General features: G+C 43.3%; 1 protein-coding gene across 2 annotated transcripts in view; it reads right to left on the bottom strand.

Annotated features, from left to right (window-relative positions):
* CRACDL (CRACD like) overlaps positions 1-17486 on the bottom strand; it is a 65946-nt gene extending 48460 nt beyond the window's left edge. For both annotated transcript variants that reach the window (XM_075093138.1, XM_075093158.1), the window contains exon 1: positions 17256-17486. The gene's annotated coding sequence lies outside the window, so the exon portion shown is untranslated. The remainder of the gene's footprint in view (positions 1-17255) is intronic.
* Positions 17487-17710: the final 224 nt, after the last annotated feature.

Genomic DNA, 17710 nt, shown 5'->3' with positions numbered 1-17710 from the left:
GGCAGAAATGCTGCTGCTGCTGCTTAGGCTCTCCCTGCTGGGCAGTTTAGGGTCTATCTTATAAGCCCTCAATGCTGCCAAAGGTTTTGACACTCCACAGAACTTCTTACAGGTTCAAAGTCTGTTCTCCCATGGCATGAGTTCCCAGCAACTTCCTCTTGGTTGCAAGCAGATATTTAAAGCAGAACTTGGTCTAATCTTCTTCTTTCCCCTCATATGTTTGCCAGATGGCTTTATTTAATGTCTATTCCCTGGATTGGCTTTTAGATTGATTTTTTTTCTTCTACATTTGCCATCTGCTGGTCCAAACAGCTAAATGATACACTTGCTTTTCCATCTCATGGCACTGATTCATTCTTGCTGTCAACTTGGCATCCAAAATAGTATGGCAGGCAGACCAGCAGGTCTGGGTGAGGCCTTGCTCCACCAACAGGAATTTTCTTCTTGTGCCTTTGAAAGCCACTTCTGCAGGAGCAAAGCTGTAAGAGGGAAAAAAGCACAAAGCCAGGGCAAAAGACAAGTACCAAGAAGAACTCAACCATGTTGTCTCGATGATGGAAAGCGGTCTGTGTCATGGCTATTGCCTGGAACAGGGATTTGCAGCCCCAACAGCTGGTGTTGTGTGGCCTCGTACAAAGAGAAGATATGTTGCGCAACAGCTAATAGTTGCTGAGAAGCTGCAGAGAATTGCACGTGTGCTTCCAAAAGAAACAAGTGCTGTGTGGAAAAAAAACTTGACTTAGATCCTCCGAATCATTTTCCAGAGTCTTCGGCAACTGTCTTGCTCTTCTCAGCGACAATGTAAGGGGACTCTGAAACAACTGACATGAATATGGGTACCCTGCCCGTGCCCATGGGCAGCACTCCAGGAGAGAGCAGAAAGGCCAGCACAGGGGCCTGCAAAACCGCAACAGCAGCAGGCTGGGAAGGGTGTGAGGAAGAGGACAGAGGCAGCACAGAGGGAGAAGGAAGGGAACGGTGCCAAAAAGTCTTTGCAATGACCTTACCTAAATGCCTAACAGCAAGGTATTACTGAGTTGCCTGGACGTGCATGTTTTACCCATCTTGTAACTTTAAACTCAGAATTTTTTAGAGACGATTCCGTCTCTTGAGTGTTTGCACAGTTCCAAGCACAATAGCTCCTTGTGCTGGCTGAGTCCTTTGAACGCTACAAGAATACAATTAAATAATACGAGCAGTAAAAAGCTTGGTGCTATCCATACTTGAGAAGATCTCTCACAGCTCTGGACAAATCATAGCCACAGCAAAACTCTCAACAAACACATTTTATAATCCTTTCATTATTATCGTTGCACTCTCTTGGAGGTATTTTAAAGACAGAAAAAAACCATTCTTTTGTTGAAAAAAATATTCATTTCATTTCATATCTGAATGCCACAAAAGACCAACAGTTTATCCTAATAGTCTAAGTGAACAAAAGCTTGAGAACTCCTAGTTCAATGCTTCTCCGTGTGCTTACTTTGCATATACACTTGCCTTTTTCTGTTTCTCCTGTGGTTTTGGTGGCTCAGCTGACATCCAAACAGCCTGCCCGCTCTCAGGTTTGCATCACATGGTGAAGTAAGTGGGAACACTGTGAGGTCTGCAGCGTCTAGATCTCTTAACATGTAGATAAATGCTGACATTGCAGAGCTGGTCCTAGCTTTCCAGAGCTTCCAACCTCAGTTATGAAACTAATAAACCTATCCCAGCTGTTCTATGTCCTTGGTCTCAGCAGCTCTGATAATGCCCACTGAGGCCAAAAGAAAGATCCCCTAATTACCCAGTGAGTGCCAAATCAAGTGCAAGTAGACTCGAGTGCAACTGAAGACATATAAATTCTTTTGCAAAGCAAATTCCTTCGCTACTGAACTGTATTGCACTGACCCGCCTGCTCCAGGTCTTCGTGTAATCTGATACTTCATACACCACCCAGCGTTCAAGGGAGTGGTGCTGATTCCTTGAAATTCCCAAGCTGCTTTATGTACTTCATGTTAGTGGTTCACAAAGAAATGACAATCAGATTTCTGGTTGTCACCATCATGAATGGAAGGATAAAAATTCAGTGACAAGTTATGAAATGTTACATCTGCTCAAGAAGGTTGAAGAACCAGCCAAAAACAATGTGTCACAGAAATGTGTAAAGCAGAATCAGACCTAGCCAGATAGAGCACAAGCCAGGTCCATATTTGAAAGCTGCACTGGTACAGATGTTAGTAGGTGTACTGTATAAAGGACAGGAAGGCTGTACCACCAGTCTGCATATCCATGGTAACCAAGAGAGGATCTCCTGGGGAAAGGAGCAGTGAGATGGGGAACAAAGAAGCTTTATTCTTTTTCCCTTTGCAATAGGGCTAAACAGCTTTCACATTACATAGCAAGATTATTTAGGCTGGGGCCATGTTCACCCACGGATAACATAAGCAATAAGGAGAAAGAACAGTGTGGGTTCATCAGCATCTTCAGTCCTCAGAGGGCTTGTCTAGCTTGCACTGTGGTCATTTTCTCTGCACATTCACAGCTATTGTTCCACCTAGTCTGAAGTTGATGCAAACATGCCCAGTCACATTACAGCCAACCCACTATAACATACAAAATACAGTACAGTACCCAAGACATACTCTGGTCGGTTGGGGTACACAAGCTAAAGAAAGAAATAATGGCCTGTTATGCAGCTATCAGTATACAGCACTTAAGTGGGAAGTACCCATACTGCTCGTTTCTCTTTGTGTATATGAGTATGTTCTGGATACAATTACAGTGATGCAATTGCATCCACTCCAGACAAGCTCTCACAATCTTATAACTACTCATAAAAGTTCTATTACTATCGAAGGACAACGTCCAGTGAAAGAATGAGCTATTGCATAAGCAATGAAACGACTGTGATCTCCATACGACGCACAGCAATACCAGTCTCCTCTCACATGTGCCTACTGTATTACTCGAATGATCTAAAGGGCAACCCCTTGAGCTCCCACTCCTCTGTGTGCCCCAAACAACCCTCACAGAACAACCACCTCTCTCCATTTCCTTCCGGTTATCACTGGGGCAAGAGGCGGTGCTGTGGCAGACACCGAGCTGAGCCCACGCAGACTGGCTGCTGGATACCTGCGTGCCAAGCTGTCAGGCAGGCAGCCAAACAGAACAAGAGAAATAGGCACAGTCTGCCCTGTTGCTGTATGTAACTTCTGAAGTAGCAGGGTGAAAATTTATTTCAAGTACAGTTACTTAGTTACTTTTAATAATCTTCTTTTCTTATTCTCCTGCCCTTGCCACAAATTTCACTTTATTCCTTTTGCGAGCCTGACAGCCCTCTGCACGTGGTCCATTTCTCTGGCTCATTCCTTGTGCAGGTTCTCCCTGGGCTTCACTAGAGGCAAGAAACAGTGACATCAAAAAGAAAAGGGGAGAGAAAGAAAACAGAGGCAATAGAGCCCTAATGTACTCAAAAAGCCATCTGAACATCAAAACAGGAGCAGAAAAGCTCCTTCCCTTTTTAAATATATCTTTTGTTTCCATGCTATACTATCTACAGGGTATTTTTTCTAACAGTCTGTTCTAAAATAAGTTGGGCATAGTCTTGTTACTAAATATTGTATGATTTGAAAATCATACAGCAGAGTAAACTACTTTCCTAATCTGGAACAAATTCTTAAGTTCTACAGTGTCTTTAAGAAAATGGGGCTTAAGTACCTTTTACTTCTCAGGTGACATACAAGCCCAGGATAAAGTAATTTTCTTTTCTATTTTAGTTGGGTTTGAAGTCTTGGAATTGATGGCTGTACGTAAACAATTTACGCCTTCACTTTTACAGCTACATGAAATCAGCATTGATTTATGCAGCACACACTGTCTCTATTTCTTGATTAACTTCCCTTCAGGCTTTCACTGTAAGCCAGTGATATTTTATTAGAGGTGAGATAACAGTGCTATTTGTATTAATTTCCTTCATCATATTCAGTTGCTTTTAACTTCGGCAAGTGGTATAACTTTTACATCCTTTGAGTGGGAGGGCAAAAGGTTGAATAGCTTGTGATGAAGTCCACCCCACCTGCAAGAGGCAGGTTATGGCTGCACAGTGACCCTTGGTTCTGACATGCTCAAGTTTGTGCTTTGACTCAGCAAAGTAAATAACGCTCTTTTCAAGCAGTCTGCACAAAGCTGTCAGGGCGTTCTGGTTTAACACACAGCATGTTATCAGACATTACACATCCGACACAATTAATTAAAACATTTAAAAACTGAGGTGGTTTCTCCTGGTATTTGACAATCTGCTTTTCCTAAGCGACGTGGCTGAGAGTTTACTAAGAAACGTCAGGCAGACTAGTTAAAATTTGAAGTTCATTTTTATTAAGAATCTTCTCGTGTAAATATAGCACCTGCATGCTCCTGTCGCAGCAGCCCCCTCTCACCTCCACTAGCAAATGGCTTTTGTTTCCTTACCTTAACCTGTTAAAGAAGATATTGTCTCCAGATCACTACACAATGTACAGACCTGTTGTGGAATATAATACTGTGATGACACCACAGCAAACTCTTGGGCTGAGCTAGTAAGAGCACTCAGCTTTACTGCAAATTTGATAACACAGTAAACAGGGTCAGGATGATGCTGAGTGCTATTGTAAATTCCAGCCTAATTCCAGCCTGAAGCGTGGATGGAGAAAATAAAATGCTGTAATCATTTATAAATATTACAATGACAACCGTATGTTGGTCAGTTTTATTTTGCCTTATGCTTCAGAAATAGAATAACAACTAGTCAGATAAGAAGAGCTAATAGGGAATGAGGCTTTATATTGTAGAGATACCGCTGACAAAATTTTGTGCTGTAGGAGCAGATGTGATTGGAAAAGGAATTTGCAAGTTTGTTTTGTGGAGATGAAGGTAGGAAGCCCCTGCTCTAGGCTCCCACCACCATCATTCACAGATCCAGAGTCCCCACTAGTCCAACAGAAGGAAGGTTCATACTGAGATGCACCTATTTGCACACATGGTCCTCTGTTATAACCCAAATTATTGTTCTGGCTGAGCTACAGCTTGTGGCTTTCATTCAGAATAAGACTGCAAAGCAGCTGAGCTGGTTATTAAACCAGGCAGTTGAAGCAACATGGATAAAAATTACAGAATTTGACTTAAAGGTTACCATCTAATTGCCAGTAAACCCATTGATCTGTTTTGCTTTGACTAAGAAACTTGCTACATGAGGCTCATTGCAAGAGTTCCAGAGAAAATTTCTGCAAAAGTTTCAAGAAAACTGACCAAAAATCTTTTGTGTACACATGACAATTTATGGTGCTCTCTGCTCACAGACTCATTTGGCATCAGATTCACAGGATCAGCTTTTACTAAAAAAATCCTCACCATAAGAAAGGTTATGGAAACAACCTCTTTATAGCAGATAGCATTTTCTTAAAGTACTCCACCAGGGTCCAAATATAAACCCTCATATGCTTGTGCTAACAGTACTGAGTTACACAAGAGATGGTAACCAGCTGAAAGGGCATAATTTTGTCAAAACAGCAGGTCAGGTAGCATTATCCTGCCGTATACTGCAGACTCACTGCAAATGTCAGAGAGGAGCCAGGCCATTTACTTAGTTCATATATCTCTGAAAGGGACCGACCTTCAGCCCCATAAAAACTTCGAACTATGCCTGTTCAAGGGTTGAAGACCACCTGGGGATCCTGAAATATCAGATATGCAGTATTAAATTATTACATACCCGTGATTTCAACTTGCTTCTAGGAAAAAATGCCCCTCTTTTTCTCCTATCATCTTCCACTGTTAAATTTCAGGCTGAAAACAACGGGAAAATTAGTAACCCAAATTATTGTTGTGATTGAGTTAAGCATCACTGAAGCAATGGTTAAAAATCACAGCAAGTTTAAAATGCAGCAGAGCTTCTTTATCCAATATAAGGAGAGCTACAGAACCATCAACTATAGATGCATGGCAAGTCCAAAGAAGCAACTGATGTTGTGGGCCAGAGGAACATCCCTTAAAATTCCTATCACAAATAAAGATATTAGTATGGCAGAGATGTTTCTGTGGGAAAGAAAGAGAGAAGGGAAGGAGAGAAGGGAAGGAGAGAAGGGAAGGAGAGAAGGGAAGGAGAGAAAGGGAAGGAGAGGAGGGAAGGAAGGGAGGGAGGGAGGGAAGGAAGGGAGGGGGGAAGGAAGGGAGGGAGGGAGGAAGGAAGGGAGGAAGGAAGGGAGGGAGGAAGGAAGGGAGGGAGGAAGGAAGGGAGGAAGGGAGGGAGGAAGGGAGGGAGGAAGGGAGGGAGGGAGGGAGGGAGGGAGGAAGGGAGGAAGGAAGGGGAGGAGAGGAGAGGAGAGGAGAGGAGAGGAGAGGAGAGGAGAGGAGAGGAGAGGAGAGGAGAGGAGAGGAGAGGAGAGGAGAGGAGAGGAGAGGAGAGGAGAGGAGAGGAGAGGAGAGGAGAGGAAAGGAAAGGAGAGGAGAGGAAAGGAAAGGAAAGGAAAGGAAAGGAAAGGAAAGGAAAGGAAAGGAAAGGAAAGGAAAGGAAAGGAAAGGAAAGGAAAGGAAAGGAAAGGAAAGGAAAGGAAAGGAAAGGAAAGAGGAAAGGAAAGGAAAGGAAAGGAAAGGAAAGGAAAGGAAAGGAAAGGAAAGGAAAGGAAAGGAAAGGAAAGGAAAGGAAAGGAAAGGAAAGGAAAGGAAAACAATACAGGAAAGGCAGCAGAAAGTCTGAGAGCAAGAACAGTTGTTGGAAAAACATGCCCAAAAGGCCTACCTAATGACAGAGCACCACCTCACTGGTGGTGGAACGAAGTAGGAAGTGATGCCCAGAGAAGCTTCCCTCCTCTTAGCTGAATTCTACTTCATCCATGGAAACAAGGTTTGAGTTGTGGGGTTTTTTTTAAGTTATCAGGATTGGATCTGGCTTCATCACCAGAAATTAACATTAGCTAAAACTTATTAAATATTGCCCGGTTTTGACCTAAGTTTTGACAGCCTGAACTCAAGTGAATTCAGGGTCACAACCCCAATTCTGACCTTGCAGCAGTTCCTCGTTCTGTCTTGCCCAAGTATGGTTTCATTCTTACACTCTACTCCATGTTCTCAAATCCCTGTGTGAAAGTGGAAAAAGCAGCAGATCCACTTTCATGTGAGTTTTGTTGATGTCTTTCACAGCTGCGGCAAGAATTAATAACGGCAAACCTGTCTAAAGAATCTGGTGAGCCTGTTCTACAACCATGAGGCCACAGCCAGGAGGACAGCTCTGCACCACACCAACCAGCAGGACCGAACACTCGCAGGAGCTGTGCTAGAAGGCCCCTTTGTCCTGTGCTGAACTCTGACAATCTTTCACAGGAGCCAGTAATGGTCCTCACCGTATTCTGCAGCCCAGCTTACCAGACACGTTACCTTCACACCATCACGGCACCCAACACGGCGCTCCTTCGGACACATGTACAGGGGAAGGAGGTACCTGTGAAATTATGTCCAGCAGACAGAAGAGCAGATTTCATCAAGTCCCTTAGGCTTCTCAGCTGATTGCAGTATGTGCCGCAGTTTCTCAAAACCAATCAGTTGTTTCAGAGAAGCATGAAACTTACAAGGAGAATGTGTCAATTCATTCATAATATATGCTCCTCTACAAATATGTAACACAGATTGGAACTGACATTTAAGATGACCCACACCCTATATAAGCCTCGCAAAAAACTGCCTAGTTATTCACTTTTCCAGCTTAGCAAACTGAGCCTCCACACTCAGTGTCAATCTAAAACATTTGTTAAAATAATTCTTGGCTTCCTTCCACTCCAAACAAATTCATCAGGCAGATATTTCAACTCATTTTTGAATCAAGCAATCAGAAGTAGGGAGGGACAAAAGTAGAGGTATAAAAGCCTTCATTAGCTATAATATGATTTTTTCTTATACCTTTTTCTTCCACAGAAGGATAATGGAAGGTTTTGGCTATTTTTGAGGTCACTGTCTCCAATTAAGAGTAACACATGAGCTTTAAACAAATCAGACAACCGTGGAACAATTTTAATCCCTGAATGAATAAATTCCTTGGGGGACCTGGCTGCAGAGAAATCAATGGGCAATTCCACTAAGCCTTAACAGCAAATAAGGCACAATCTGGCTTCTACAATGAACCTCAAAGCCACAAATCCTGTCATAAGAATTTATCAGATTCGTGTGATCAGTCATCAGTCTACAGAGCCCAATTATACCCAGAATGTCTTCTGTTTACAGCAGCTGTTGGAACAGCACTGTGGTAGATCACCTTTGGGTTAGGGGCTATAATCTTATGGGGAAAATAAGACAGTAACAAATGTCAACTGGGCGGATACTCATTTGTTCCAGGGAACTCCCACCCTCATCAGCACCCTGCTGTCCACTGACCTTACCTCTTCTAGCTCTGAAATGTTAAGAGAAGCATCAGCTGTGACTGTGAGAAGCTTGGCGTTTGCTCCCACAGCCTTTCACAGCAACATATAAATGACCTCTACTGCCTTACAGACTGGAAGTGGTATCTCTAACTGTGGGATCAAGCACAAATCATTCCTAGTGTGCTATAAAAACACACTAGAGGCTGACACAGAAAACAGAACTGTGCTTTAAAAAAAATCATCAAAACAGACGAGGCAATTTCCCCTCCCCATCAATATAACTAAACCCTCACCTACTGACATCTCTCAGGGTAAGGACAAAATCATTTTGTTTGGTATGGTTCATACAGCCTAGCCCACATTTAGGAGACTCTGTGGCATGTCTCAGGCTGCATCTGTCTTGTAAATGAAATGCTCTCAGGACCATTCTATGGCACTGGAGCCAATGGCTTGAAACCAGATGGCTAAACTCACGCAGTCCTTGAAAGAAGGCAACTACATCTACACTGCTTGTTGAAAACCATCACCTGCCTGTCTAACCAGGCAGGTGTCCCTGACTGTTCTAACAACCTGAGAGGATAGGTGCTCAGTGACAGCCTCACTCAGGAAGGTCCCCTGAGCTGTTCATAGTACAGATGCATCTTCCCTGTCCAGCTCCCCAAAACTGTTCAGACCTGGGGCGTGCCCAAGCTGCATGACAGCTGCCTCTTGGCTTGCAGAACCAAATTTCCTTTCCTTGAAACCAAGGCAGGGGAACAAGGAAAGAGTGTGAAAATAGCACACATACAGCTACCACCCAGGCAGCGCTATGATACAGACATAGCACACCCTGTACTCAGAAGTTCAGAAGTACTCCAAGCATCCACTGTTTAGATACATAGCTCTAGAGAGTCAAGTTTTCAGAGCCATTAAATGCTTAAAGATACAGATGGGAGCCATCAGCTCTTGCAATGAATAGGAATCATTAGCAGATAAGATGTACAGTGGGATTTTCAGGTTAGGTGCCTCAATCCTATTGCAGTTGACTGGAATTATATCCCTGAAGATGTTAAAGGCCTCTGTGTAAGAGAGATGCCTCTGTTGTCCCTCAGCACCCAAGTACAATATCTCTAATTTATTTTGCAGGCTTACAAAAGAAAAAAAATACAGAAGTAATACTACAAGCAAATGTTTCTTTCTCCTCACGGGTAAATAAAAAATATCACCTGCATATTTCAGCTTTGAGATCTTGCTCCAAGTCTATCTCTGAGCAAACAAATGGAAGTCCTGTGGAAGCTGCTGAGGTAAATTTCAACATTGCCTGGTAGTGTGAGACAGAAGATGGGTGGAAATAGTAAAGCAGTTTAATTCACACTGGCATTCTGTCAAAGGGTTTTTGCAGAAGTAAGCAAAAAAGGGAAATCATTGGAAAGAACAAATAATTTTCACAGAGAGATTTTACTTTTTTCCCCAGCATCCTTTCACTGATGCATGTTATCCAGAACACTATAATCTGTGCAGTCAATTTAAAACACCAATATACAGTTATCACTTCACTTTAAAAAACTAAACTAGTAAAGAATCACAGCCCTTAGTTCAGCAGCAATTAGATAAGCTGGCTTTGCAGTCTGCAGCACTCTTTCTTCCTACTTTCATCTCACAGAAAGAAGTGAAGAAGATCTAGGCTATATGATTAAAAAAATCGTACATATTGTCTATCATAGCTCCCATTATTTTGAATCAAGTAACCTTTGAGATAAGTACATATTTGAAGTGAATATTTGAGAGCAGTAAACTGAACAGTATCTTCTTATAAAGTGGGTTGGTGAGGAACAAGAAACCCATGGATCAGATACAGCCTCTGACTTCACTTTTATAATTTGGGGCTGAGCGATTTTGGAGGGATGCATCTAGACAAGAAAGAAAGTGAATCTGTGCCCTGCCAAATGGGTCTGACAGTTCTCCCTGGGCTGTGGAAAGAAAATTTCTCATATCTGCCCTAAAGCAATTAGCACACTAGAAGAAAATGATAGTACACACTGACACGAGGTAATACACCACATTAATTGTTCCCATAAACCTTAATGGTAAGTAGGAGAGACAGAAATTAAAAAAATGTTATCCTCCTTACTGTAACAAGGTCTGTCTTTACCAAAAGTAAGTTGGATGCATTCATGCTTGGAAGCCAAATTTAAGATACCTGAAATGGGCTCCATTTTCATAAACTGTTGAGCACTCTTCCCTGAAAAAAAATCAGTCTTTAGAGTCTATCTACCCTCAGTGTCCCAAAGACACTAGCCATTTAGGAAAATTCAGGACACTTCACTCCAACATGCTACCTTATTTTTCTTTAAAACCTGCCTTTCAAAATCCTGGAATAATACTGATGGTGAGGACAGCATTTTCTTTTTCATGCTTGGATTATGTGCCAGTGTAGCAAAATCCAGCTACCGCTGTTGGCCTGAATGGACCACATAAGACACCAAGAAAGAGGATCTCTGCATGTCTGCATGTTCATTCATGCTTACAAAACTGAGGACACACAGACCTAAAGAGACTGGTTGACCTGTTTTAACTGTCTGCTTAACCAGTGATCAGCCCCAAGAAGTTTCTCACCTGCTCTTTTTGATTCACACTCTTTTTGTATATTTGTTCATGACACGCTGTTGAAGAAACTAAGGACTGATCTCTGTTTGGCTGAAGACTTCAACTAAACTCTATTTTATTACGATATTGCCACCTATAGTCTTTCTGAATACTGCACTGCCCCTGCACAGTTTTGATTTTTATTTAAATTTATAAAAATTACATTTTCATCCTTTGACAAAACCCACAGTGCCATCCCCCCACCAAAGAGAAACATGAGGACTGGAGGTACAAACGTTTGTTGTCTTTCCTCTGTGATTTCCAGCCCCAAAGATCTTCCCAGTTTGCCCACTCTGGTATTCTCTGATGAAGACTTTGCCGTCAGCAGGTCTGAGAAGAACAGATGACTCTGAGGTGAATGCTTACCGAACTAGTGTGAGCGGCTTCTTCCAAACAACAGAGAGCATGCCTGTGCACAGTACACAACCAGCCTACAGTGCAGAAGACACGGGTGGAAACCAAATCTAAAGTTTCTGTGAGGCCAGATGGAGACCTCTCACTAGCTACTCCTATATACAGGTAATTCGTGCTCTGCTTCTGTACACTGATCAGTACTGCTATACAGAGACATTAATTCTCTTCCTCTTCCTCTCCCAATGTTTTTATGTACAACAGTATAAGTACAAAATGGATCTTGATGAGACCAGACTTGTATGCCTTTTTGCCGCAGGGCAGCACACAAAGTGATGTAAACTCAGAATCTCTCTGCTTTGGAGTCATACAAGCAGAGACCTAAGCCATATGGATGTTTTGAACAGCATTCCCAGCTATGAAACTGTCAACTCAGCGGTGATGCATTAAACGCTACACCAACTCAGAACGCCCATAGCTACAGAAATTAGCAGTTCATTCTTCTTCTAGGAGTGGAAGTGGTCAGAAGGACAGACAGCATGTGTGTACCTTCTTAACCTCCAATTTGTCCAAGTACCTATGTCTCTCTTGCATGTTTCCATGGTCAGCTGATGCAGCGCAGCCCCTGCTTTCACCCAAACCCCTAATACCTTGCAAAAATCTTAGCGATACTGATTCCAGTATTAAGGAAAGAATGTCACAACTCTAAGATTTCAGGAGTTACTAATTCTGATGCATACGGTGCCCTTTTATCTACACATCTGAGTCCTTCTTTAAGCTCCATGTTATATATATCTTGCATTTATAGCTTCTTTCTTCAGTTCTAGAATATTTTCCATTAAGAAGGAAAGAAATCTAATCAAGTGTAGAATCAAATAAACCCCATAATTCTAAAATACAGGTAGCTGATAGCATTGTATTAGACAATGAGTTGGAAGATTAAGCTGTTCCTTTGTTATTCTATTTCTCTTTAAATAGCAGAGCTGCCAAAGCTGATGTGATAAAAGAAGAATGACACCAAGAAAGAGAAACTGGGTAATCTTCCCATCTCGCCTTATCACTTTTCAATACAAAGGGGTAAAACTGCAACTTGTCTCCCCTGCCCGCTACCTTCATGTCCTACAGATTAAAAAAAAAACACAAACAAACAAAAAAAAAACAAAAACAAAAACCCAAAGCACACTGAGTTTTTAGCTTTTCAGGGAAGCAATATTAAACAACACCATTCAAAATAAATTGACTTTCAAAAAAAATAACCCCAAACTCTCTTGCTGTTTAAAAAAGGAGAGCTATTGCGTATTTTTATCCATAGAATATAATAAACTGTTTATGGAGACTTTAGCTTAGCAGTGCGTGCTGAAGCACTTTTTATAACTCTGTGTACTCTCAAGAGTGCGTCTCCTTTGTAAATTCAGATTTTCACATCATACCTAAAACCGTAAGCAGTGCCATAAAAGAAAAAGCTTTACTTCAGCACAGTCAAGGTATGTTCCTTGGAGGTTTCTTTCTAAAGCTACTTCTGTCTTAGCTTAGCAACAGACTTCACCAGAAAACGAGCAGATAGAGGACACCACCAAAAGTACGTACCGCTTTGTACACACAGGGGTTTCCCATACGCCTGGGGCTGACTGAGGAAGTCTGCTCTGAAGAAGCTGAGAGCACGGAGAACCACGGGCCTGAGAATTCTAGGAAACAAAATGTACTGGAAGAAATACCGAAGTGTCCTGTTTTATCTCATTCTCTTTGAACAACAACAGACAGGCTAAAAACCTGTTTGCCCTAAGTAAATACTCGTGCAATTACACTTCACTAGACTCTTTCAAGGTCACGAAGAGTCACTGGTGACAAAGTGCTAAGAAATCCTACCACCTCTCTTATACCTGTTTTGACGCATATCTCTCAGAGTCATTGATTCAATTTTCCTCTTGAATTACTTCAAAAATTGTCAGAATTTAAGGCATCACCAATGCACACAGTGAAACTTGCTCCCAAGGTACGTTTCAAACACAATATACAAAGGCAGATACACCATCTGCTGTTTAAAGGGCCCTAAGACAGCTTTCTGTTAGCTAAATTCCTACAGCTACTGGGTAAGCTACTACTGCCAAGAGGAATTTTGTTGGCTCCAGCTGAGGCTATACAGAATATGGGCACCGGGAGTAGTGGGACTTGCAAGAGGTGTGAACACAATAAAATATTACCCTTGAAACCAAGGCAATGATTATTTAAGTCCCAACTTCATTAAAAACATCACTGCTGATTGTTTTTGCAGAAACATCTACAAATACATTTATGCTATACTCCCAGGCTGCTGTCTGTATTTTCCCAGGTGCTGACAGACCCATGTGCTTGTTTTTGAACTGCCAAGAGTTTTAGTTTCACCCTGTTATAACTCATCAAACAGATGTAGGCATTTTGCACTCAGAATTCTATAACGCACAGTGTTCACACTTTATAGACACCAAAAATTAAAGTACTCCAGAATTACTGTACCGATTGCATTTTTCACTTTTAATTTTAAAATCTTCAATTTTAAATGTATTTCAGAGCAGCCAAGGACCCCTTTGCCTCTTACATTGCACTTTGTTTTATCCACATCTACCTGCAAAATGTTAATCTAGCTTGATACTGAATTAGAAAGATCTTTCCATTAACGACTATATGAGATCACACACATTTAATGAGCATATCTTAGCTTAGTGCTCTTCGCATGGGCTGATGGAGTGAGAGAGGCTGCAGTGCTAGACTGAGAAGGCACTGGGGAAGGACTGGTGCCAGTATTGGCTGACTGAAAAACATAAACTGAGAGGACCCAACTTTATCAAATCCAAAGCTGAAGGATGGAGAAACATAATGTTGAGGGAGTTCTGCTGAATTTAGGATGAGTAGCGATCCACAGAAATGCTTTGGTACAGATAAAGCCATCTTCTTTAAGGGACAATTTCGTCCATGAATGGATATTTCACTATAACAAAACGGATAACTAAACAGTCTCCTTCCCGGACCTTTTTTGCTCATTCTCTCTTTTCTCTTTAATAATACAGAACAGTAAATCTCTCAGTAGGAGAAGACTGTATATTTAATACCTTGCACACATTACATTTTAGTGGCTTATGATTGAATTTCCATCTCTCCTGTGATTGTTAACTCTCTTACGGAGTATGCAAAGCTGGGAAATGAAGTAGCTTTTTCTATATGAATGTGTTACAATCCTGGCACATACAGCCTTCATTCTACTGCCTTCTAACAAAGATTTCCATGTTCAAATGGATGTCCTTCAGTATTTTAGACTGATACAAACCAGACACATTCAGTTCATGAGCACCTACGGTCTCAGAAAGGCACTTCTAGGCATCTGAAAGTGTACAGATAAATGAATTGTGCATTGTTGGATAGATACTGCATTTAATGAGCCAGAGCCAGTGCTTGCTGTTGAGAAGCAAGACCTCAGAAGGAGAGAGAACTGATGCACTCCAGCTGAGCAGGGCACCTGGACAAGAGATCTGTGACACTGGTCAAAACAGACTTCAGAGACACCTTTTCTTTCTGCACAGAGAGTGCTCTGCAGGGTCCCTATCCACAACATGGTTTGGTTCTAGTGCCCCGGTCAGAGACTGGTTGTGCTGGCAATGCACATCTGAAACCAAGAGGGGAATGGCTGGATGCCCTAAGAGGCGACAGCCATCTATTACATCTTCACACAAACACAGGGAGAACTTGTCTCTGTGTTATTAAGCATCAATGATTTCACTTTAGTCCTGCTGAATCCGAAATGTAGCTTCGCTACTGCAATAAATATTTGCCTGAGACATTCCCATAACTTAATCATATTCTCAGTTCCTCAGTAACAGTTCAGTGCCAGTCCCTGCTATTACGGAGCTCACTCTTTCCTCCTCTTTGGTACTCTTCTGTCATGACTATAAATACTAAATCTGCCAGCCAAGTAACTTACGGCTGTAAATGTCCTGCACGAAGGGATAGCAGAGGATGTCAGCACCACTACAGGTCACATGCAAGCAGAGCCCTTTTCTCCAGAGAGCTCAGTGGCAGGCAGAAGGTACTCGTATTCCTGTGCACTACCTTAGGAGCAACACCACCACAGCCACTACTGCACAGGTTACCTTTTTTTTTTCCAGAGAAGAATCAGACTGTATATATCCACAAGTATACTCCATGCTAAAGAAAACATTTTTAATTAAAAACACAGCAGAAGTAAAGTTCACAAGGTCGTTGTGAAAGCAAAGACACAGGACCTTCTACTGTCTATAAACTCTGATACCTGTACATAAACAAATTAATTACCCATCATTACAACTGCAGAAAGTTCCTGCTTCATCACCGGATAAAGCTAAATGGACCTGCTCCCTTTCCTTTAATGATAAGACAACTCCTACCATGAAACTGCCTTCTTTCAATGATTAAAGAGCTTCAAGGCAAGCACCAGTAATAATGTTACATTTTTTCCTTCCGTAATCTAATCTTTGCCCTGTAGAAACTGCTGATGAGAGCTCACTTCCACTTAAAATTCACATAAAAACAATCCACATCATGTTGCACGGAAAAGGACTGGTGCCCCAGTGTTTATTGGCACAGTGATATGAGAAATGAGAAATTACTCCAATGCAAAGATGATATACAGCCTTGTATCAGTATCAAACAGGCTTTGATGCATGGTTACTATTTTTGGAGGCTAATGATACGAGAGTGATAAAGCAAATGAACTTTTTAATGATGACAAATACAGGAGAATATACAGCACTGAGCAGAGAACATGACGTCCAACTGAAGAAGGATTTATGGAGCTAGTTATGGTATGTTAGATTTATCACGGAAAAACAGGATAAGTGGAAAACTTCTGGAAGATCTTTTGTGTGTGTGTCAACCTGGAATAACAATTTACTTTCTGACCAAGGATGTAACATATAGTCCACTAGCTGATATTTATATTGCTTTGGTATTTATATGCATATAAAGCCCAAGACATGCATGATTTTATGCAAATTAAACACAAGTAAACTAGCTGTCAAAAAAATGTAGGTTTTTAACTAGCGTGAATATATGCAAATAATTAGTATTTGTACTGGTATTAAGCATAAGGGTTGTTTTCAGTCAGTGGTATGGCAAAACTGGCAGGATGGTGTCTTCACAACTAAAATTTTATTGCACTCTTAAAGCTTAATTGAAGAGATTCCCACACAGTGACCTAAGATCCATCAGTGGCAATAAAAATTCAATAGACTAAATATTCTATTGACAGTAAAGTCTGTGAATAGAAGCTAATATAACAAAAAACCCTGACTTGTGATGTTTCAGGTCTCATGCCCAAAAATATATTGAAGGGGGAAGAAGTCGCGATATTTAAGGGCAGTTTCAGGCCGTAGGCTCCGTTAGCATTTCGCAAGACATCTGAGGAACGGGAGAGGGAAAGCCACGGCCTCTTGGGGCAAGAAGACGCAGCTGCGAGCTAAACTCGGCCTTCCTGAGCGGGTGGGAGCGCCAAGCCTGGTTCACCTCAGTCGTCTTCACACCTTGGATAAACCCCAAACTGTCGATCGCGAAGAGGCTTTTGCCGTACGTGGCAACCAGAGCCCGCCTCTTCCCACCCCGTGCCTTCAGCCCCCAGCTAAACGCCTGGTTTGGTTCACATTAAGCGTCTGCCTTCGTCGCTATACTCTCTGAAAAACAGGCTCGGGAGAACACGACGGGGAAGCGAACCCTTCCCCGACCGTAGCACCCCCCGCCGCCAGCGGCTCCAACACGGTCAGCGGGGCGCCGCCGCCCGGCAAGGGGGAGGCGCCGTGCGGGGCCGCCGGCAAGACGCGGAGCGGCCGAGGCCTCCCGCCCGGTCCGCGGACGCTTGGTTACAGGCTGCCGGCGGCGGTGCTCGGCGAGGGGCTCCCCGCTGCCTCCACTCACCTGGGGTCCGTGGGAGGAGCGCGGCGCAGCCCGGGGCACCGGCAGCCCGCCGGAGAGCGGTGCCCGCGGCTGGCGGCGCCCGGGAGGCGACGGGGGAGCGAGTCAGGCGACACCGGCCCATCCGAGCGCGCCGCGCCGGAGCCGCTGACCTGCAGCCGCTTGCCCGAAGCCCTGCCTCACTCCTCCCCGCCCGGCCCGGCGGGGCCGGCAGCGACCTGTAGCGCAGGACCCGCCCGCAGCCGCGGGGCAAGGCTGAGGCGAGGCGGCGGCGCTGCCCGGGGAGGCGGCGGGCGGGGTGCGGCGCGGCGCTGAGGTACGGGGCGCGGCGGCCCGGGACCCCGCCTCGGCCCGGCCCTGGGAAGACGCTGACCCGGCCTGAGGAAGCCGGGGCCGAGGAGGAGAGGGCAGGCCAGCGGTTGTCAAAGCGCTATTCTCCCCGCCCCGAGCGTTCTGCC

This window comes from Phalacrocorax aristotelis, chromosome 1 (genome assembly GCF_949628215.1).
Source record: "Phalacrocorax aristotelis chromosome 1, bGulAri2.1, whole genome shotgun sequence".
Lineage (NCBI taxonomy): Eukaryota > Metazoa > Chordata > Aves > Suliformes > Phalacrocoracidae > Phalacrocorax > Phalacrocorax aristotelis.
This window is presented reverse-complemented; position numbering and strand designations above follow the sequence as displayed.